Source organism: Bufo bufo, chromosome 3, assembly GCF_905171765.1.
Source record: "Bufo bufo chromosome 3, aBufBuf1.1, whole genome shotgun sequence".
Taxonomy (NCBI): Eukaryota; Metazoa; Chordata; class Amphibia; order Anura; family Bufonidae; genus Bufo; species Bufo bufo.
In genome coordinates this window covers 183,209,831-183,234,077 of record NC_053391.1, presented here as the reverse complement: position 1 = coordinate 183,234,077, position 24,247 = coordinate 183,209,831, and the positions used below count along the sequence as shown (strand labels likewise).

Sequence of the window (24,247 nt, the reverse complement as noted above, 5' to 3'; positions counted from 1 at the left end):
AGGGTGTGAACGCCGGAAGCGCGAACAGACGGCCCGCACTTTATGCAGCAGCTCTGACATGTCGGGGTAGTTGTGAATGAACTTCTGCACCACCAAATTCAGCACATGCGCCAGGCAAGGGATGTGCGTCAAACCGGCTAGTCCCAGAGCTGCAACGAGATTTCGCCCATTATCGCACACCACCAGGCCGGGCTTGAGGCTCACCGGCAGCAACCACTCGTCGGTCTGTTGTTCTATACCCCGCTACAACTCCTGTGCGGTGTGGGGCCTGTCCCCCAAACATTTGAGTTTCAGAATGGCCTGCTGACGTTTACCCCGGGCTGTGCTGAAGTTGGTGGTGAAGGTGTGTGGCTGACTGGATGAGCAGGTGGAAGAAGAGGAGGAGGAAGCTGAGTAGCAGGAGGAGGAGACAGGAGGCAAAGAATGTTGCCCTGCGATCCTTGGCGGCGGAAGGACGTGCGCCAAACGGCTCTCCGCCTGGGGCCCAGCCGCCACTACATTTACCCAGTGTGCAGTTAGGGAGATATAGCATCCCTGGCCGTGCTTACTGGTCCACGTATCTGTGGTTAGGTGGACCTTGCCACAGATGGCGTTGCGCAGTGCACACTTGATTTTATCGGACACTTGTTTGTGCAGGGAAGGCACGGCTCTCTTGGAGAAGTAGTGGCGGCTGGGAACAACATACTGTGGGACAGCAAGTGACATGAGCTGTTTCAAGCTGTGTGTGTCCACCAGCCTAAATTACAGCATTTCATAGGCCAGTAGTTTAGAAATGCTGGCATTCAGGGCCAGGGATCGAGAGTGGCTAGGTGGGAATTTACGCTTTCTCTCAAATGTTTGTGAGATGGAGAGCCGAGCGCTGCCGTGTGACATGGTTGAGATGCTTGGTGACGCAGGTGGTGGTGTTGGTGGTACATCCCATGTTTGCTGGGCGGCAGGTGCCAACGTTCCTCCAGAGGCAGAGGAAGAGGCCGAGGCGGCGGCAGCAGCAGCAGAAGAGGCCGAGGCGGCGGCAGCAGCAGAAGAGGCCGAGGCGGCAGCAGCAGAAGAGGTAGCAGGGGGAGCCTGAGTGACTTCCTTGTTTTTAAGGTGTTTACTCCACTGCAGTTCATGCTTTGCATGCAGGTGCCTGGTCATGCAGGTTGTGCTAAGGATCAGAACGTTAATGCCTCGCTTCAGGCTCTGATGGCACAGCGTGCAAACCACTCGGGTCTTGCCGTCAGCACATTGTTTGAAGAAGTGCCATGCCAGGGAACTCCTTGAAGCTGCCTTTGGGGTGCTCGGTCCCAGATGGCGGCGGTCAGTAGCAGGCGGAGTCTCTTGGCGGTGGGTGTTCTGATTTTGCCCACTGCTCCCTCTTTTGCTACGCTGTTGGCTCGGTCTCACCACTGCCTCTTCCTCCGAACTGTGAAAGTCAGTGGCACGACCTTCATTCCATGTGGGGTCTAGGACCTCATCGTCCCCTGCATCGTCTTCCACCCAGTCTTGATCCCTGACCTCCTGTTCAGTCTGCACACTGCAGAAAGACGCAGCAGTTGGCACCTGTGTTTCGTCATCATCAGAGACGTGCTGAGGTGGTATTCCCATGTCCTCATCATCAGGAAAAATAACTGGTTGTGCTTTAGTGCATTCTATCTCTTCCACCCCTGGGGAAGGGCTAGGTGGATGCCCTTGGGAAACCCTGGCAGCAGAGTCTTCAAACAGCATAAGAGACTGCTGCATAACTTGAGGCTCAGACAGTTTCCCTGATATGCATGGGGGTGATGTTACAGACCGATGGGCTTGGTTTGCATGCGCCATCTGTGCGCTTTCTGCAGAAGACTGGGTGGGAGATAATGTGATCGTGCTTGATCCACTGTCAGCCACCCAATTGACTAATGCCTGTACCTGCTCAGGCCTTACCATCCTTAGAACGGCATTGGGCCCCACCAAATATCGCTGTAAATTCTGCTGGCTACTGGGACCTGAGGTAGTTGGTTCACTAGGACGTGTGGCTGTGGCAGAACGGCCACGTCCTCTCCCAGCACCAGAGGGTCCACTAACACCACCACGACCATGTCCACGTCTGCGTCCCTTATTAGATGTTTTCCTCATTGTTCCCGTTCACCACAATTTTGAGAATGGCAAATTTGGGAATGCTTTTTCAACCCAGAACAAAAAGTGTGCTTTTACGGTCACTGCAAATAACTTGACCAGATAAAACACTGCAGATTTGGTTGAATGGAGATGTGAGACCTGTTTTTTTTTGTGCTGTGTGACAGGTATAGGTTTAATCACAGAATCACACTTCTATCAGCACGCTAGCGTGTGTCTTAGGTTTTTCTGAATGACACTATCAATACCTTCAATGTAAGATTTTCTTTTTGGGATAGATTTCAAGTAGGCCTCAAATACCAGAAACTAGTTATTTTGAGAATGGCAAATTTGGGAATGCTTTTTCAACCCAGAACAAAAAGTCTGCTTTTACGGTCACTACAAATAACTTGACCAGATAAAACACTGCAGATTTGGTTGAATAGAGATGTGAGACCTGTTTTTTTTTGCGCTGTGTGACAGGTATAGGTTTAATCACAGAATCACACTTCTATCAGCACGCTAGCGTGTGTCTTAGGTTTTTCTGAATGACACTATCAATACCTTCAATGTAAGATTTTCTTTTTGGGATAGATTTCAAGTAGGCCTCAAATACCAGAAACTAGTTATTTTGAGAATGGCAAATTTGGGAATGCTTTTTCAACCCAGAACAAAAAGTCTGCTTTTACGGTCACTACAAATAACTTGACCAGATAAAACACTGCAGATTTGGTTGAATAGAGATGTGAGACCTGTTTTTTTTTGCGCTGTGTGACAGGTATAGGTTTAATCACAGAATCACACTTCTATCAGCACGCTAGCGTGTGTCTTAGGTTTTTCTGAATGACACTATCAATACCTTTAATGTAAGATTTTCTTTTTGTAATAGATTTCAAGTAGGCCTCAAATACCAGAAACTAGTTATTTTGAGAATGGCAAATTTGGGAATGCTTTTTCAACCCAGAACAAAAAGTCTGCTTTTACGGTCACTACAAATAACTTGACCAGATAAAACACTGCAGATTTGGTTGAATAGAGATGTGAGACCTGTTTTTTTTTGCGCTGTGTGACAGGTATAGGTTTAATCACAGAATCACACTTCTATCAGTACGCTAGCGTGTGTCTTAGGTTTTTCTGAATGACACTATCAATACCTTCAATGTAAGATTTTCTTTTTGGGATAGATTTAAAGTAGGCCTCAAATACCAGAAACGAGTTATTTTGAGAATGGCAAATTTGGGAATGCTTTTTCAACCCAGAACAAAAAGTCTGCTTTTACGGTCACTACAAATAACTTGACCAGCTAAAACACTGCAGATTTGGTTGAATAGAGATGTGAGACCTGTTTTTTTTTTGCGCTGTGTGACAGGTATAGGTTTAATCACAGAATCACACTTCTATCAGCACGCTAGCGTGTGTCTTAGGTTTTTCTGAATGACACAATCAATACCTTTACTGTAAGATTTTCTTTTTGGGATAGATTTCAAGTAGGCCTCAAATACCAGAAACTAGTTATTTTGAGAATGGCAAATTTGGGAATGCTTTTTCAACCCAGAAAAAAAAGTGTGCTTTTACGGTCAATACAAATAACTTGACCAGCTAAAACAGTACAGATTTGGTTGAATAGAAATGTCAGGTCTATTTTTTAGGCGCTGGGTGACAGGCTCAACTTGCCCCTGATGTAATATATGGCCAAAAAATAACCACACTGTTGATGGTTAAATGCACTTGGGTGACACAGGCTCAGCCTGCACCAGATGTAGTATATGGCCAAAAAATAATCAGACTGTTGATGGTTAAATGCACTTGGGTGACACAGGCTCAGCCTGCACCAGATGTAGTATATGGCCAAAAAATAATCAGACTGTTGATGGTTAAATGCACTTGCGTGACACAGGCTCAGCCTGCAGCTGATGTAGGATATAGCACAAAATAACCACACTATCGATGGTTAAATACACTTGGGTGACACAGGCTCAGCCTGCAGCTGATGTAGTATATGGCCAAAAAATAATCAGACTGTTGATGGTTAAATGCACTTGGGTGACACAGGCTCAGCCTGCAGCTGATGTAGTATATGGCCAAAAAATAACCAGACTGTTGATGGTTAAATGCACTTCGGTGACACAGGCTCAGCCTGCAGCTGATGTAGGATATAGCACAAAATAACCACACTATCGATGGTTAAATACACTTGGTGATAGCTCGTGCTGGCGCACCACAAGTCACAAAATGGCCGCCGATCACTCCAGAAAAAAAGTAATCTAAAAACGCTCTGGGCAGCCTCAAAAAAGTGAGCAAGTCAATAATAGCACTTCAATGATCCACAGCTGCAGATCGATCACAGAATGAAGTCTTTTGGAGGAGTTAATCTGCCTAATCTCGCCCTAACGTCGCAGCTGCAACCTCTCCCTATACTGATCATAGCAGAGTGACGTGCGGCGCTATGTGACTCCAGCTTAAATAGAGGCTGGGTCACATGGTGCACTGGCCAATCACAGCCATGCCAATAGTAGGCATGGCTGTGATGGCCCTTTGGGCCAAGTAGTATGACGCTTGTTGATTGGCTGCTTTGCAGCCTTTCAAAAAGCGCCAAGAAAGCGCCGAACACCGAACCCGGACCTTTACGAAAATGTTCGGGTTCGGGTCCGTGTCACGGACACCCCAAAATTCGGTACGAACCCGAACTATACATTTCGGGTTCGCTCATCCCTAGTCCTGATGACTACCACTCCTAGCATCCACTATGTACTTGCACCACATGCAGTCCCTATGTACTTTTGCATAGGGACTACAGGTGGTGCAAGTACATAGTGGATACTAGGGGTAGTAGTCCTGATGACTACCACTCCTAGCATCCACTATGTACTTGCACCACATGCAGTCCCTATGAAAAAGTACATAGGGCCTCACAGGTGGTGCAAGTACATAGTGGATGCAAGGAGTGGTAGTCATAAGGACTACTACCACTAGCATCCACTATGTACTTGCACCACCTGCAGTCCATATGCAAAGAACATGGGGGCTGCATGTGGTGCAAGTACATAGTGGATGATAGGAATGGTAGTCATCAGGACTACTACCCCTAGCATCCACTATGTACTTGCACCACATGCAGTCCCTATGCAAAAGTACATAGGGACTGCATGTGGTGCAAGTAGATAGTGGATGCTAGGAGTGGTAGTCATCAGGACTACTACCCCTAGCATCCACTATGTACTTGCACCACATGCATGTCCCTATGAAAAAGTACATAGGGCCCCACAGGTGGTGCAAGTACATAGTGGATGCTAGGAGTAGTATTCCACAAGAAATGACATATGTACTACAGCTCCTACGTATAAATACATAGGAGCTGCTAATATTTCTTTCTGGATGAGCAACATAAAAAAAAATAAAAGACATTATACTCACCTATAATGGCTTCCACCCTTCTCCCTCGCAGGCAGGAACAAAGAGACTACAGGAAGTAGACTGCGCCCACAGCTCCTCCTATTTGATTGCGCAGGCGCAGAAAGAAAAGCCGGATCCGTCGATCAGGCAAACAACGGAAATCTTTTCGACGGATCCGGCACTAATACAACGCTGTCATTCCGGCAAGCCTTACTTTTTTTCGCCGAAGAAAAAAACCGTAGCATGCTACGGTTTTCTTTTTTGCCTGATTAGTCAAAATGACTGAACGGAAGACATCCTGATGCATTCTGAAGGGATTACTCTCCATTCAGAATGCATGGGGATATGCCGGATCAGTTCTTTTCCGGCATTGAGCCCTTTTCACGGAACTCTATGCCGGAAAAGAAAAACGCTAGTGTGAAAGTAGCCTAATAGCAATTAGAATGAATATAAATTGGCTTACTAAATAGTAATTATAGCCAAGCTACAGAATGGTAAGTTTTCCATAAATGCCAGTAAATTAACAGTAAGTATCTATTTCCCCTTCATAATCAAATGGTACCTATTTTACCACTTTCTTTAACGCAGTGGTGAAGAAGGGGTAAAAACAGCAGGCTCACTGTCACGCGGGGCAGGAATGAGTGCAGCCCTAAACTCCACCCACACGTCTATCCCTACCTACTGTACTTGCACGGTCCGTCCTAACTGACGGCGTACAACTGGGCAGCAGTCCCTAGCTTACGTGCGTGCAGGTGCCTAATGAAAGGAACAACACAGAGAGTACACAATAGAGAGACAGATCACACAGAAGCAAGACTTCTCAGGCCAGCACAATATAGAAATGGGCCAAGGTCAAGGATAGGAGGGTACACAATCACATAATAAACTATAATGCCAAGTGAGTACAAGCCGAGGTCAAAAGCCAGGAGGTTGCGTCAGTACCAGGGGTAACACCAGGTCAGGGTCTAATACGACCCGAGGTCAGGAGCCAAGAGATTGCATCAATACAGGGGGTAGAAGCAGGTCAGAGTCAAATACAAGCCGATGTCAAAAGGTAGAAGTAGCACACACAGGAATAACCCGAGATTAAGTAATACCAATCATAGGCAACCTGTGGCCAGCAGGTTACCTGTTTAAATAGGTCCTCTAGATGGGTCATGTGACGTGGCCAGTGTCACATGACCCATGTCCCGCATCTCAGTACAGCTGAGCACTGATTCATTAACATCGGCGCTCAGTTCCCCAGCTGCTCGTTGTCTAGGGGATGGAGGACGCCGGCCACACTGAGGAATCGTGCCTGGCCAGGTCCTCCCCGCCCCCATGTCACCATGGAGACGAGGCCGTCGGCCGCATCCTTGCTCCTCCTCACTAGCGGGATGCCGGCGGCGCTGCAGGGGAAGAGCGCGTCACCAGCTCCCCGTTACACTCACAAGCTGAGCCAGCTCCTTAAAGCTGACACCTTGCCACAATGAGCAGGATCGGAGATTACTCCACCGATCAGCTGTTTGAAAAGGTTGCAGAGCTCTGGGGACTGCTATGTCCTCCTCACAGCATGCCAACCACAGCACCATACACTATATAGAAGATGGGCTTGGTATTACACCCTAGACCCATTCAGTTAAATAGGATTGAGCACCTTATCTATAGTGGGTACATATGACTGTCCGTTTTCAAGGCAGCACGTTTTTTTTCCAGTAAGGGTTGATCTAAAAATAAGCTGGGGGATAATTTTATCCAAGAGCGGAGTACCTGCAGGACACCTGCATGAAACCGAGTTTCAATATGGCAGATAGATCAGGGTCTTGGTGTACAACTGGAACATATTTCTTAATAATTTAGCAAATGAACAGACTCTAGGAAAGTCTCAGAAAGAGGATCAAAAACTGCTTTGAACAGCACAAAGTAGCCGTCAACCCTCAGGGACTGTAGCTGAAGAAACTACAGTCCTGATCAAAATTTTAAGACCACTTCAAAAATGGCAAAAAATCATATTTAGCATGGCTGGATCTTAACAAGGTTCCAAGTAGAGCTTCAACATGCAACAAGAAGAAATGGGAGTGAGATAAAACATTTTTTGAGCATTCAAGTTAATGAAAACAACGAATAAAATGAAACAGGCTGTTTTTCAGCTGATCAAAAGTTTAGGACCACACCTCCAAAAAAAATACGAAACCCCCCCAAAACAGAAATCCAACTTCCAAACATGAACTCAGTAATGAGTAGCTCCGCCTTTATTGTTGATCACTTCAAAAATTTGTTTCAGAATGCTTGATGCAAGCATTTCCATGAGGTGAGTGGGAACATTTCTCCAAGTGGTGAAGACGGCCGCACGAAGGCCATCTACTGTCTGGAACTGTTGTCCATTTTTGTAAACTTCCCTTGCCATCCATCACCAAAGGTTCTCAATTGGATTTAGATCAGGGGAACACGCAGGATGGGCCAAAAGAGTGATGTTATTCTCCTGGAAGAAGTCCCTTGTCCTGCGGGAATTGTGTACTGTAGCATTGTCCTGTTGAAAAACCCAGTCGTTACCACACAGACGAGGCCCCTCAGTCATGAGGAATGCTCTCTTCAACATCTGGACATAGCCAGCGGCCGTTTGACGCCCCCGCACTTCCTGAAGCTCCATTGTTCCACTGAAGGAAAAAGCACCCCAGACCATTATGGCGCCCCCTCCACTGTGGCGCGTAAAAAACATCTCAGGTGGGATCTGCTTGCTATGCCAGTAACGTTGGAAACCATCAGGACAATCAAGGATAAATTTTTTCGAATCAGAGAATAAAACTTTCTTCCACCTTTAAATGTCCCATGTTTGGTGCTCTCTTGCAAAGTCCAAACGAGCAGATCTGTGGCGTTCAAGGAGATGAGGTCTTTCAAGAAGTTTTTTGTTTTTGAAGCCCTTCAGTCTCAGATGCCGTCTGATAGTTATGGGGCTGCAGTCAGCACCAGTAAGGGCCTTAATTTGGGTCGAGGATCATCCAGTGTCTTGACAAATTACATCCACTACAATAGATTTACAGATTTTACTAGTATTATCATCTAGTTTTCGTTTTTTTATTTTATTTATTGGGATATTTTATATGTATGGTGTATGTTAATAAATATTTATCTTCTTGATCTACTTGCATTTGAGTGGTACATGCAGCATTAGGTATTGAGTGCCCTCCAATCTATTTACTATTATTTTTGGCTCTTGACATTGGATATGTTTTTTTTGGAGTGAGGACCTAATCCAGTGCTCTGGGTGAGTAGAGCCACTGGTTTTATCTATTTTTCATGCACAAATCTAAAGTATTTATCAGGGTAGTTTCCCACTATGGGGGAAATTTATCATTCCCTCTATGCCAGTTTTCAGGTTTAAAAAAGTTGCAACCAGTTTTTTTTAAATGCCAGTGTGACTTTTAAAGTCTCAACTGGTGTTTTTTCTTCTCCCTTGCCAGTTTTTCAAAATATGCGTGGCAAGATGTCAGCAAAAGAAAAAAGAAAAAATACAATGCAACAGCACTCTGCAAACCAAATAAAGTACAATAATGCCATAGTCACAAAGAATATTCAAGTGCTAATGCTACGCTTATTTTATAAAGGGAGATGCTTGGCAAATTCATTTTGTACAAAACCATTTGGGCCCGTCGGCAAAAAGTCACAGCGATCTCTGTAAGACGGGAACCTAACACTAAATATTAACTGTTATGCGCCATGATGGCCGCCATAAAGTTCAGGGAGTGTTGGTTCCACATAGATGATGGGTCCACTCTGCCTTTTACCATTTTTGGTGCCATAATGTTTTTTTGTGACTATGGCATTATTGTACTTTATTTTGTTTGCAGAGTGCTGTTGCATTGCCTTTTTTTCTCTGTTTCTAGCCATGGCAGCTTGTACCTGCTCATTGGGATGTGCTGACTAACCCCCTATTTTTTTCAGATTTACAGAGCTGGAGGTGTGGCACTCCAGCTAGTTGTGCACTCCTGACTAGCCTGTCTGCCCCATAGGCTGATTTTAATTATTTTCAGTATAAAGCTGTGGCCTGCTCTCACTGCATTCATTGGATACTGATTGGCACCAGGAGAGGTATGGAGTGGGCTCGGCATGCATGTTGGTACCTGCATTCCCTGGAAGTAATGGATGCCATTATGGCACCAAAAATGGTAATAAGCAGAGTGGACCCATCATGCATGTGGAACCGACACTCCCTGAACTTTATCCCCTTAACCCCTTAAGGATATAGGACGTACCGGTACGCCCTATTTCCCGAGTCCTTAAGGACCAAGGATGTACCGGTACGTCCTGACTTAAAATCGGAATTCCGGCGGGGGTTAATCGGAACGGGACGCCGGCTGAAATCATTCAATAACAACGCAGGGGGGGGGTCATTTGACCCCCCCCCCCATATCGGCGATCGCAGAAAACCGCAGGTCAATTCAGACCTGCGGTTTTCTGCGTTTCCGGTCCATTCGGGTGTCCTGTGACCCGATGAACCGGAAAAAGACTGCGATCGGTGGCGTAATTATACACCACCTATCGCAGTCCGAGGATTTGGAGAGGCGGTGCTGGCCCTGGTGCTGAACGCCGCTGTCCAGGGTGCTGATTGGTGCATGGGAGAGAGGCTCGAGATTCAAACTTCCTGCGCTCCTCTCCCCCCTCCTCTTCCTGTCCAGCACCCTGACCGTGCAGCATCGTCCAGCACCAGCTCCTGCGTCCCCCTAATCGGCATACATCACCCTCCTGCACCCATCGCCACCCAGGTAGGTTAGGGTCAGTGAGGGAGAGGCACCGTTAGGCAAGGAAAGAAGGGAAAAGTAAGTTAGAAAAAAAAAAAGAAAAAGTACTTTTATTCCATCTATCCATCTAACCCAGACCCTTGGCAGTTAACCCTTGTTTTACTCCTGGAAAAAATTGATTATATTGGAAAATTTTCCAAAAAATAGAAATTTCAAAATTGTTTCTCCATCTGCCATTAACTCTTGTGGAATACCTAAAGGGTTAATAAAGTTTGAAACAGTTTTGAATACCTTGAGGGGTGTAGTTTCTAGAATGGGGTCATTTTTGGGAGGTTTCTATTATCTAAGCCTCACAATATGACTTCAAACCTGAACTGGTCCATAAAAAGTGGGATTTTGAAGATTTCTGAAAATTTCAAAATTTGCTTCTAAACTTCTAAGCCTTGTAACATCCCCAAAAAATAAAATATCATTCCCAAAATTCTACAAACATGAAGTAGACATATGGGGAATGTAAAGTCATCACAATTTTTGGGGGTATTACTATGTATTACAGAAGTATTTGGGGGTATTACTATGTATTACTATGTATTACAGAAGTAGAGAAACTGAAACTTTGAAATTTGCTAATTTTTCAAAATTTTTGGTAAAAATGACATGAAGTACAATATGTGACGAAAAAACAATCTCAGAACGGCCTGGGTAAGTCAAAGCGTTTTAAAGTTATGAGCACTTAAAGTGACACTGGACAGATTTGCAAAAAATGGCCTGGTCCTTAAGGTGAAAATGAGCCCGGTCCTTAAGGGATAACTTTAAAACGCTTTGACTTATCCAGGCCGATCTGAGATTGTTTTTTCGTCACATATTGTACTTCATGACACTGTTAAATGAAGTTCCCCAAAAAATTTTTGCATAAAAAAATACCTAATTTACCAAAAATTTGGAATAATTTGCAAATTTAAAAGTTTCAGTTTCTCTACTTCTGTAATACATAGTAATACCCCCAAAAATTGTGATGACTTTACATTCCCCATATGTCTACTTCATGTTTGAATTATTTTGGGAATGATATTTTATTTTTTGGGGATGTTACAAGGCTTAGAAGTTTAGAAGCAAATCTTGAAATTTTTCAGAAATTTACAAAAAAAAGATTTTTAGGGACCAGTTCAGGTCTGAAGTCACTTTGCGAGGCTTACATAATGGAAACCACCCAAAAATGACCCCATCTAAGAAACTACACCCCTCAAGGTATTTAAAACTGATTTTACAAACTTTGTTAACCCTTTAGGTGTTGGACAAGATTTAATGGAAAATAGAGATACAATTTCAAAATTTCACTTTTTTGGCAGATTTTCCATTTTAATTTTTTTTTCCAGTTACAAAGCAAGGGTTAACAGCCAAACAAAACTAATTATTTATGGTATAGAAAAGGTTACAGCCAGCTCACCTTCGCGTCCTGCACAGCGGTGCACGGGGCGGACTCAAGCCAGTCCTCAGTAGTGATTAGCAAAATAGAAGAAAAGCTCCAGCACCACGATGGACATTGTGAAAATCCCGATCTTTATTGTCACCAAAATTCAGGTAGCTACAGCAATCAAAAAACACTGGTGCACACCGGTTCCCAAGATCTACGCGTTTCGAACAGTAGTGTTCTTAGTCATGATCCTAAGTGTCTGACATGTTCCAAGCAAAAATACGGTTCACTTCCAACATCTCCGCCCCCTGGGAGGGGTGTAGAGAGGTAGGGCACACAGCATGTTTGTGGCCCCCCCAACGCGTAGATCTTGGGAACTGGTGGGCACCAGTGTTTTTTGATTGCTGTATCTACCTGAATTTTGGTGACAATAAAGATCGGGATTTTCACAATGTCCATCGTGGTGCTGGAGCTTTTCTTCTATTTTGCTAATCATTATTTATGGCCCTGATTCTGTAGTTTACAGAAACACCCCATATGTGGCCGTAAACTGCTGTACGACAACACGGCATTGCGCAGAAGGAAAGGAATGCCATACGGTTTTTGGAAGGCAGATTTTGCTGGACTGTTTTTTTGACACCATGTCCCATTTGAAGCCCCCCTGATGCACCCCTAGAGTAGAAACTCCAAAAAAGTGACCCCATTTTAGAAACTACGGGATAGGGTGGCAGTTTTGTTGGTACTAGTTTAGGGTACATATGATTTTTGGTTGCTCTATATTACACTTTTTGTGCGGCAAGGTAACAAGAAATAGCTTTTTTGGCACCGTTTTTTTTTGTTATTTACAACATTCATCTGACAGGTTAGATCATGTGGTAATTTTATAGAGCAGGTTGTCATGGACACGGCGATACCTAATATGTATACAATTATTTTCATTTATGTAAGTTTTACACAATGATTTCATTTTTAAAACAAAAAAAAAGTTTTAGTGTCTCCATAATCTAAGAGCCATAGTTTTTTCAGTTTTTGGGCGATTATCTTAAGTAGGGTCTAATTTTTTGAGGGATAAGATGATGGTTTGATTAGCACTATTTTGGGGTGCATATGATTTTTTGATCGCTTGCTATTACACTTTTTGTGACATAAGATGACAAAAAATGGCTTTTTTTTTTACACCGTTTTTATTTTTATTTTTTTACAGTGGTCACCTGAGGGGTTCGGTCATGTGATATTTTTATAGAGCCAGTCGGTACGGACGCGGCGATACCTAATATGTATACCTTTTTTTTATTTATGTAAGTTTTACACACTAATTTCATTTTTGAAACAAAAAAAATCATGTTTTAGTGTTTCCATAGTCTAAGAGCCATAGATTTTTCAGTTTTTGGGCGATTATCTTGGGTAGGGTATGATTTTTGCGGGATGAGATGACGGTTTGATTGTTACAATTTTTGATCACTTTTATTAGCTTTTTTGGGAAGTAAGGTGGGCAAAATTTCAATTTTATCATAGTTTTTTATTTTTTATTTTTATGGCGTTCACCGTTCGGGTAAAGTAACATGACTGTTTTATAGATCAGGTCGTTACGGACGCGGCGATACCAAACATGTGTATGGAATTTTCTTTTTTTAATTTTTAATCAGTGATAAATGTTTTTTGATTTTTACTTTTTTTTCACTTTTTTTCACTTTTTGACCCAGACCCACTTGGTTCTTGAAGATCCAGTGGGTCTGATGTCTGTATAATACAGTACAGTACAATATATATTGTACTGTACTGTATTGTACTTACACTTAGTCTGAACAGATCTATGCCTTTAGCACAGATCTGTTCAGCACCATGGACAGCAGGATGCCTGAGACGGCGTCCTGTTGCCATGGGAGCCTTCCCCGTCTGCTCAGTGGTGGCCAGAACTGATCAGACGGGGAAGGGTAAGGAGGGGGGCTCTCTGGGGGCTCTCTGGGGGCTCTCTCCCTCTCCATCGGGGGGCTGCAAAGGCACAGCAGCCCCCCGATGGGAGAGGGAGGGAGCTCCCTGAGCTGTTAACCTTTTCCATACAGCGGTCCGTACGGACCGCGGTATGGAAAGGGTTAAACGGCTGACATTGCATCACAGATGTCAGCTGTTTATGCCAGGGTGTCAGCAATTTGCTGACATCCTGGTATACCCACTGCACACCAACGATTATTCAAGGGGAGGCGGGAGGTGCGGCAGGCGGGATCGCGATCCCCCGCCCGCCTCCCCTTGAATAATCATCATGTGTCCTTAAGGGGTTATGGCGGCAATCATGGCGCATAACAGGTAGTATTTAGTGTTAGGTTCCAATCTTACAGAGATCGCCTTGATATTTGGCAGACTGGCCCAAATGGTTTTGTACAAAATGCATTTGCCAAGCATCTCAGTTTATAAAATAGACGTATTGCAAAGAGTACAAACCTCAAAAGATAACAAAGCATATCTGTATCTAAATCCGCTGTTAAAATGAACAGATTATTTTTTTGAATTTGTTAGCGCAATAGAATTACGCTACTTATGATTCATCCCGTGCATATTTCTCCTTATTTTTAACTACTTTTCAATTACTCTATGATTAACCCTTAAATATAGGAATAAATAGTTTTTATAGTGGCAGTGTATTCATTGGCAATCTGTCTAGACTCCATCTTGGAACCGTTACGCATAAGCTCACCTTAAGTTGAAAGGCTGCGGATGAAAGCTTGGCAAACAGTGCAACGTTCTTGGTTTAAGACTATACTTTCAGGGATCATTTCTATAGGCTTTGAAGGGAAAAATTTGTTTGAAAGTGTCTGAGCTCGTGCTCCACGATGATGAGTTTTAGGGCTTTCTTGTGAGCATGAAAGCAGTTGATAACTCTGTTTTATGCAGTGGTTGTCTGCTTTTGATGACTGTTCTCTTCTTTTTGAGAAGATGGAGAAGAAAGCTCTTTCAGAGTGGTTTTAGTCAGTGAAAGAACAGGAAATGCATGAAAAAAGGGTTTCAAAATCTAATCAATGCACAGTAGTCAAAGTTTGAACATGATTGATTTTTCCCATGTTTTTTTTTTGTTTCGCACTTTGTTTTTGCATCTATCTAAAAAATTGCAAAACAGACAAAAAAGGTTTAGTCTAACAAGATTTGTAAAAATATGGCAAACACTAATGCATAAACTTTGCTGGTAACATAAAGATAAGGAATTCCTAGCTTATCATATAACTAATTCTAGTTTTAGTTAAGAGAATCAAAAATGTATTTGAAATTCTACATCAGGGCAGATTCATATATACCATTATTAAATGTCATTGAAAATATCCACCACAAAATGCACCTATAGCATGGTCGGATTTGACCCAGACTCACCCCAGATTTCACACTTGGCAGTGGAAAAAACCTTTGAAAAACATGGTAAATCCGAAAAAAAATCTACTTGCAAGACATAAGAATGTTGTAGTGTATTTGTATATGGAGTTATTTGACAGTATTTTTGAATCCACTCTAATATTTTGCTTCATAAACCAATTGTTTACTCGTTTCAACTTACTATACAAATTAAGCTTTAAACAGAGGCATAAATTGTGTTTAGATTTGTAGTAATTCAAAACTTTCGTGTCTAAAGCTTGACATTTTGACAAATTAGTTCACCTTACGATTCCACACTTTGCAAAGAGTACAAACCTCAAAAGATAACAAAGCATATCTGTATCTAAATCCGCTGTTAAGATGAACTGATTATTTTTTTGAATTTGTTAGCGCAATAGAATTACGCTACTTATGATTCATCCCTTGCATATTTCTCCTTATTTTTAACTACTTTTCAATTACTCTATGATTAACCCTTAAATATAGGAATACATAGTTTTTATAGTGGCAGTGTATTCATTGGCAATCTGTCTAGACTCCATCTTGGAACCGTTACGCATAAGCTCACCTTAAGTTGAAAGGCTGCGGATGAAAGCTTGGCAAACAGTGCAACAGTCTTGGTTTAAGACTATACTTTCAGGGATCATTTCTATAGGCTTTGAAGGGAGAAATGTGCTTGAAAGTGTTTGAGCTCGTGCTCCACGATGATGAGTTTTAGGGCTTTCTTGTGAGCGTGAAAGTAGTTGATAACTTTGTTTTATGCAGTGGTTGTCTGCTTTTGATGACTGTTCTCTTCTTTTTGAGAAGATGGAGAAGAAAGCTCTTTCAGAGTGGTTTTAGTCAGTTAAAGAACAGGAAATGCATGATAAAAGGGTTTCAAAACCTAATCAATGCACAGTAGTCAAAGTTTGAACATGATTGATTTTTCCCATGATTTATTTTTGTTTCGCACTTTGTTTTTGCATCTATCTAAAAAATTGCAAAACAGACTCAAAAGGTTTAGTTTAACAAGATTTGTAAAAATATGGCAAACACAAATGCATAAACTTTGCTGGTAACATAAAGATAAGGAGTTCCTAGCTTATCATATAACTAATTCTAGTTTTAGTTAACCACCGCCGAACGCAGCGACGCGTCCTGGAAGTGGTTGATTGATTCCTCCTGGACGCATATACGCGTCCTCTCGCGAGACGCGAGATTTCGGTCACAGCCGGCCCGAGCATGCGCATCGCGGGCCCGCAAAAGTTAGAGGAGTATTTCATCAGCAACCTGCCAGCCAATGATCGTTGCTGGCAGGTTGCTGCTTTTTTTTAAAAAGTCGAATCAGAAGCCATATAACACCTTATATTTATAAATATAAGGTGTTAAATGGCTTGTCTGCTCCTCTGCTGGTCCTTTTCGTCGGTTGGTTCCAGCAGAGGAGCAGACAAAACTGTGAGTACCTACCAAACACTACACTTAGCCCCAGATCACCCTCCATCACCCCCATCATCCAAATTAACCCCTTGATCGCCCCCTGTCAATCACCTAGTAAAAGGGAAAAAAGTGATCAGTGCAAACTGTCACTTTTTTTTTTTTCACTGGTATTGACTTATAGTTTTAGGATAGTTTAGGTCCCTTGGTTAGGTAGTTAGCATCAGTTAGCGCCCAGCCCACCGCACCGCAGTCACTTATTCGCTGATTAGCGTATCGCTAATCAGCATTTGTACTTTTATAGTATCTGTAAGTGATCAAAACTGATCACAGTCAGATCTATAATTGTATTAGTGTCACCTTAGCTCGCCCTCCACCCAAAACGCAGTATTTGCCCGATCAGGCCTGATCGGTCGCCCACACGTGCGTTCACCCACGCCCGCCCCACCGCAGTGACAAAAAAATATATATTTTTTGATCAATGCACAATCACTTTACAAGCACTGCGGCGATAAAAAAAAAATCAGTTTTGATATTTTTTATCAACCGCAGCGGCCTCCGGTACTTCGCTAGCCTCCCATTTGTAAGACAGGCTTGCTTTTTTTCTTGGGTAGTCTCAGGAAATACCCCTAAATTTAGTAGTCCGAAAATGTCAAACAGGGGGTATTCTTCTGAAGAGGCCTACAGGATTCTGACCCAGTCAGATGAGGAATGGGAACCCTCATCTGACGAATCTAGCGGGTCAGAATATGAACCTGTAGAAAGCAGTGGCACTCTGACCCAAAGTTCGGACGAGGAGGTTGAGGTCCCTGATAGCACCAGGCGTACCAGGCACCTTGTCGCTAGACCACAGGTTGGGCAGGATCCGTTTCAAGAGCAGCAGAGTGGGGCTGGTGCTGTCGGATTACATGGTGAGGCATACACCAGCAGCGCAGCCCATCCTGGACCTAGTACCAGCACTGCCGTACAACATGGTGAAGTGGCGAGCACCAGAAGGGCAGTTGAAGCTGGTACGGTGGCACGTGCAGTAGTTACCACGTCGCAGCCACCGCAAAGACAGGCCCGTAGAGCCCCTAGAGTCCCTGAGGTGCTGGCAAACCCTGATTGGCAGTCACCAACTTCAGCCGCACCATTAGTTCCCCCTTTCACCGCCCAGTCTGGAGTTCGGGTTGAGACGGCTCAGATCGGTTGGGCCCTGGGATTTTTTGAGCTGTTCTTGACTGCGGAGCTCTTGGACTTAGTCGTGGCAGAAACAAATCGGTATGCCACTCAATTTATATCCGCCAACCCGGGAAGCTTTTATGCCCAGCCTTTCCCGGTGGAAACCAGTCCAAGTCTCCGAAATTAAAATTTTTCTGGGCCTTCTCCTCAACATGGGCCTGACAAAAAAGCATGAATTGTGGTCATATTGGTCCACGAACCCGATTCATCACATGCCCATGTTCTCTGCTGCTATGTCCAGGACACGTTTTGAGACCATCCTGCGTTTCCTGCACTTTAGCGACAACAGCACCTCTCGTCCCAGAGGCCACCCAGCTTTTGACCGGCTCCACAAAATTCGGCCCCTCATAGACCACTTCAACCAGAAATTTGCAGATTTGTATACCCCCGAGCAAAACATCTGCATAGACGAGTCCCTAATACATTTTACCGGGCGCCTTGGCTTCAAACAATACATCCAAAGCAAGCGCGCCCGGTATGGGGTCAAATTGTATAAGCTCTGTGAAAGGGCCACAGGCTATACCCACAAATTTCGGATCTATGAGGGAAAAGATCAGACCCCGGAGCTGGTCGGTTGCCCTGACTACCTGGGGAGCAGTAGGAAGACAGTCTGGGACTTAGTGTCACCCTTATTTGGCAAGGGGTACCATCTTTATGTGGACAATTTTTACACAAGTGTGCCCCTCTTCAGGCATTTGTTCCTAGAACAGATTGGCTGCTGTGGCACCGTGCGACCTAGTCGCGTGGGCTTCCCCCAACGGCTCGTTACCACCCGTCTTGCAAGGGGGGAGAGGGCTGCCTTGTGTAACGAAGAACTGCTCGCGGTGAAATGGAGAGACAAGCGTGACGTTTACATGCTCTCCTCCATTCACGCAGACACTACAATCCAAATTGAAATGGCAACCCGTGTCATTGAAAAGCCCCTCTGTGTCCACGACTATAATGCGCTCATGGGAGTGGTGGACTTCAATGACCAGATGTTGGCTCCCTATTTAGTTTCCCGATGCACCAGACGCTGGTATAAGAAGGTGTCTGTATATTTAATTCAATTGGCTGCATATAATAGTTTTGTTCTCTACAGTAAGGCTGGGAGAACACGATCCTTTCTCAAATTTCAGGAAGAGATCATTGAGAACCTCCTGTGTCCAGGAGGTTCCGTGGCCCCAACCACCAGTGTAGTGAGCCGTCTACACGAGCGACATTTCCCAGTGTCGTTCCTGGTACCTCAGCCCAACCGTCACCCCGAAAAAAATGTTGTGTCTGTAGCAGGAGTGGAATAAGGCGTGACACCCGCTATTTCTGTCCTGACTGCCCTGACCACCCTGCCCTATGCTTAGGGGAGTGTTTCCGGAAGTACCACACACAGGTACACTTAGCATAGGGATTGCATCTCACAGGACAGGCACACAGGGCTATTAGGGCCCTTTCTCTCACAGCTGCTGCAAACCTCTCCTTTCACCTGGGTTAAAGTGCATAATGTACTTCGCTACATCTTTGGGCGATTTGCGATTTGCACATTGTCCCATGGGGAAGGAGAGGTTTGTTCTATAAAGGTAAAAAAAAATAAAAAATCACCGGTAAGTAAAAAAGTTTACGTTCAGTTCAATAAAGTTTATATGTTATGTTCAAAAGTTATTATAAAGTTAATAAATTTATTGCGTTGCGGCCTTTTTTTTTTTTTTTTTTTACCTTCCAGGTGGACCAACCGATCGACTAGCTGCAGCACTGATGTGCATTCTGACAGAAGCATTGTGCTGCTGTCAGATTACACACAAGTGGGTGTATGCGGCGCTGCAAGACAAGATTTCTCCTCTGCAGTAAAAGATACATTTGCCGAGGCATATGAGCTGAGGAGGCGGCGGTGTTCATATGCTTTGGCAAACACTTTGTATATATATAAAAAAAATAATAAAAAAATCCCGGCAATGATTTATTCATCCACATCGATTGATGTGAATGGATAAATCTGGTTTGCCAGGGCATACGAGCTAAGTGGGTATGGATGTTGGGCGGAGCTCCTATGTCCTGGCAGACGACTTTCCCCTCCTTTTTTTTTTTTTGGCAGAGATTTTTTCATCCACATTGATCGATGCGAATGAAGAAATCTGTGCCGTTCATTTTTTTCTTTCAGCCCAGAGGCTGAACGGAAAAAAAAAATCTCATTACCCGTATGCTCAATATAAGGAGAATAGCAGAAACTCCTAATGCTGGCCATACATGTAATGATTGCGGAGACCCTCAAATGCCAGGGCAGTACAAACACCCCACAAATAACACCATTTTGGAAAGAAGACACCCCAAGGTATTCGCTGAGGGGCATATTGAGTCCATGAAAGATTGAAATTTTTGTCTCAAGTTAGCGGAAAGGGAGACTTTGTGAGAGAAAACCCCAAAAAATCAATTTCCGGTAACTTGTGTCTAATTTTTTTTTTTTTCTATGAACTCGCCATGCCCCTCATTGAATACCTTGGGGTGTCTTATTTCCAAAATGGGGTCACATGTGGGGTATTTATACTGCCCTGGCTTTTTAGGGGCCCTAAAGCGTAAGAAGAAGTCTGGGATCCAAATGTCTAAAAATGCCCTCCTAAAAGGAATTTGGGCACCTTTGCGCAACTAGGCTGCAAAAAAGTGTCACACATGTGGTATCGCCGTACTCAGTAGAAGTTGGGGAATGTGTTTTGGGGTGTCATTTTACATATACCCATGCTGGGTGAGATAAATATCTTGGTCAAATGCCAACTTTGTATAAAAAAATGGGAAAAGTTGTCTTTTGCCGAGATATTTCTCTCATCTAGCATGGGTATATGTAAAATGACACCCCAAAACACATTGCCCAACTTCTCCTGAGTACGGAGATACCACATGTGTGACATTTTTTGCAGCCTAGGTGGGCAAAGGGGGCCACATTCCAAAGAGCACCTTTCGGATTTCACTGGCCATTTTTTACAGATTTTGATTTCAAACTACTTACCACACATTTGGGCCCCTAGAATGCCAGGGCAGTATAACTACCCCACAAGTAACCCCATTTTGGAAAGAAGACACCCCAAGGTATTCCGTGAGGGGCATGGCGAGTTCCTAGAAATTTTTTATTTTTTGTCACAAGTTAGTGGAAAATGATGATTTTAATTTTTTTTTTCTTACAAAGTCTCATATTCCACTAACTTGTGACAAAAAATAAAAACTTCTATGAACTCACTATGCCCCTCACGGAATACCTTGGGGTGTCTTCTTTCCAAAATGGGGTCACTTGTGGGGTATTTATACTGCCCTGGCATTCTAAGGGCCAAAATGTGTGGTAAGTAGTTTGAAATCAAAATGTGTAAAAAATGGCCGGTGAAATCCGAAAGGTGTTCTTTGGAATGTGGGCCCCTTTGCCCACCTAGGCTGCAAAAAAGTGTCACACATCTGGTATCTCCGTACTCAGGAGAAGTTGGGCAATGTGTTTTGGGGTGTCATTTTACATATACCCATGCTGGGTGAGAGAAATTTCTTGGTCAAATGCCAACTTTGTATAAAAAAAAATGGGAAAAGTTGTCTTTTGCCGAGATATTTCTCTCATCTAGCATGGGTATATGTAAAATGACACCCCAAAACACATTGCCCAACTTCTCCTGAGTACGGAGATACCACATGTGTGACATTTTTTGCAGCCTAGGTGGGCAAAGGGGGCCACATTCCAAAGAGCACCTTTCGGATTTCACCGGCCATTTTTTACAGATTTTGATTTCAAACTACTTACCACACATTTGGGCCCCTAGAATGCCAGGGCAGTATAACTACCCCACAAGTAACCCCATTTTGGAAAGAAGACACCCCAAGGTATTCCGTGAGGGGCATGGCGAGTTCCTAGAAATTTTTTATTTTTTGTCACAAGTTAGTGGAAAATGATGATTTTAATTTTTTTTTTCTTACAAAGTCTCATATTCCACTAACTTGTGACAAAAAATAAAAACTTCTATGAACTCACTATGCCCCTCACGGAATACCTTGGGGTGTCTTCTTTCCAAAATGGGGTCACTTGTGGGGTATTTATACTGCCCTGGCATTCTAGGGGCCAAAATGTGTGGTAAGTAGTTTGAAATCAAAATGTGTAAAAAATGGCCGGTGAAATCCGAAAGGTGTTCTTTGGAATGTGGGCCCCTTTGCCCACCTAGGCTGCAAAAAAGTGTCACACATCTGGTATCTCCGTACTCAGGAGAAGTTGGGCAATGTGTTTTGGGGTGTCATTTTACATATACCCATGCTGGGTGAGAGAAATATCTCGGCAAAAGACAACTTTTCCCATTTTGTTATACAAAGTTGGCATTTGACCAAGATATTTATCTCACCCAGCATGGGTATATGTAAAATGACACCCCAAAACACATTGCCCAACTTCTCCTGAGTACGGAGATACCAGATGTGTGACACTTTTTTGCAGCCTAGGTGGGCAAAGGGGCCCACGTTCCAAAGAGCACCTTTCGGATTTCACCGGCCATTTTTTTACAGATTTTGATTTCAAACTACTTACCACACATTTGGGCCCCTAGAATGCCAGGGCAGTATAACTACCCCACAAGTGACCCCATTTTGGAAAGAAGACACCCCAAGGTATTCGCTGATGGGAATAGTGAGTTCATAGAAGTTTTTATTTTTTGTCACAAGTTAGTGGAATATGAGACTTTGTAAGAAAAAAAATCATCATTTTCCACTAACTTGTGACAAAAAATAAAAAGTTCTATGAACTCACTATGCCCATCAGCGAATACCTTAGGGTGTCTACATTCCGAAATGGGGTCATTTGTGGGGTGTTTGTACTGTCTGGGCATTGTAGAACCTCAGGAAACATGACAGGTGCTCAGAAAGTCAGAGCTGCTTCAAAAAGCGGAAATTCACATGTTTGTACCATAGTTTGTAAACGCTATAACTTTTACCCAAACCATTTTTTTTACCCAAACATTTTTTTTTTATCAAAGACATGTAGAACAATAAATTTAGAGAAAAATTTATACATGGATGTCGTTTTATTTGCTAAATTTTACAACTGAAAGTGAAAAATGTCATTTTTTTGCAAAAAAAATCGTTAAATTTCGATTAATAACAAAAAAAGTAAAAATGTCAGCAGCAATGAAATACCACCAAATGAAAGCTCTATTAGTGAGAAGAAAAGGAGGTAAAATTCATTTGGGTGGTAAGTTGCATGACCGAGCAATAAACGGTGAAAGTACTGTAGGTCAGAAGTGTAAAAAGTGGCCTGGTCATTAAGGGGGTTTAAGCTATAGGGGCTGAGATGGTTAAGAGAATCAAAAATTTATTTGAAATTCTACATTACGGCAGATTCATATATACCGTTATTAAATGTCATTAAAAATATCCACCACAAAATGCACCTATAGCATGGTCGGATTTGACCCAGACTCAACCCAGATTTCACACTTGGCAGTAGGAAAAAACCTCTGAAAAACATGGTAAATCCGAATAAAAATCTTCTTGCAAGACATAAGAATGTTGCAGTGGATTTGTATATGGAGTTATTTGACAGTATTTTTGAATCCACTCTAATATTTTGCTTCATAAACCAATTGTTTACTCGTTTCAACTTACTATACAAATTAAGCCTTAAACAGAGGCATAAATTGTGTTTAGATTTGTATTAATTCAAAACTTTCGTGTCTAAAGCTTGACATTTTGACAAATTAGTTCACCTTACGATTCCACACTTTGCAAAGAGTACAAACCTCAAAAGATAACAAAGCATATCTGTATCTAAATCCGCTGTTAAGATGAACAGATTATTTTTTTGAATTTGTTAGCGCAATAGAAATACGCTACTTATGATTCATCCCTTGCATATTTCTCCTTATTTTTAACTACTTTTCAATTACTCTATGATTAACCCTTAAATATAGGAATAAATAGTTTTTATAGTGGCAGTGTATTTATTGGCAATCTGTCTAGACTCCATCTTGTAACCGTTACGCATAAACTCACCTTAAGTTGAAAGGCTGCGGATGAAAGCTTGGCAAACAGTGCAACGTTCTTGGTTTAAGACTATACTTTCAGGGATCATTTCTATAGGCTTTGAAGGGAGAAATGTGCTTGAAAGAGTCTGAACTCGTGCTCCACGATGATGAGTTTTAGGGCTTTCTTGTGAGCTTGAAAGCAGTTGATAACTCTGTTTTAGGCCTCATGCACGTGGCCGTTGTGCTGCTTTCCGTTTTTTTTCGCGGACCCATTGACTTTCAATGGGTCTGTGGAAAAATCTGAAAATGCACCGTTTTGCATCCGTGATCCGTGTTTCCTGGCCGTGAAAAAAATATGACCTGTCTTATTTTTTTCACGGACCCATTCAAGTCAATGAGTCCGTGAAAGAACAACGATGCACACAAGATTGGCATCCGTGGCCGTAGGTTAGTTTTTATACAGACGGATCCGAAGATCCGTCTGCATAAAAGCTTTTTCATAGCTGAGTTTTCACTTCGTGAAAACTCAGAACCGACAGTATATTCTAACAGAGAGGCGTTCCCATGGTGATGGGGACGCTTCAGGTTAGAATATACTAACAGAACTGTGTACATGACTGCCCCCTGCTGCCTGGAAGGTGCCTCCAGGCAGCAGGGGGCAGCCCCCTCCTGTAGTTAACACATTGTTGGCCAGTGTGGCCGCCCCCCCC

General features: G+C 43.1%; 2 non-coding genes and 1 pseudogene across 2 annotated transcripts; all 3 read left to right on the top strand.

Moving 5' to 3' along the window:
• Window positions 1–14,346: 14,346 nt before the first annotated feature.
• On the top strand, window positions 14,347–14,557 carry LOC120996749. Its single transcript, XR_005777860.1, has one exon. It is a non-coding gene; the product is annotated as a small nucleolar RNA U3 (small nucleolar RNA).
• A 1,025-nt stretch (window positions 14,558–15,582) lies between these two features.
• On the top strand, window positions 15,583–15,793 carry LOC120996751. Its single transcript, XR_005777862.1, has one exon. It is a non-coding gene; the product is annotated as a small nucleolar RNA U3 (small nucleolar RNA).
• A 7,828-nt stretch (window positions 15,794–23,621) lies between these two features.
• Window positions 23,622–23,774, top strand: LOC120996761 (annotated as a pseudogene).
• Window positions 23,775–24,247: the final 473 nt, after the last annotated feature.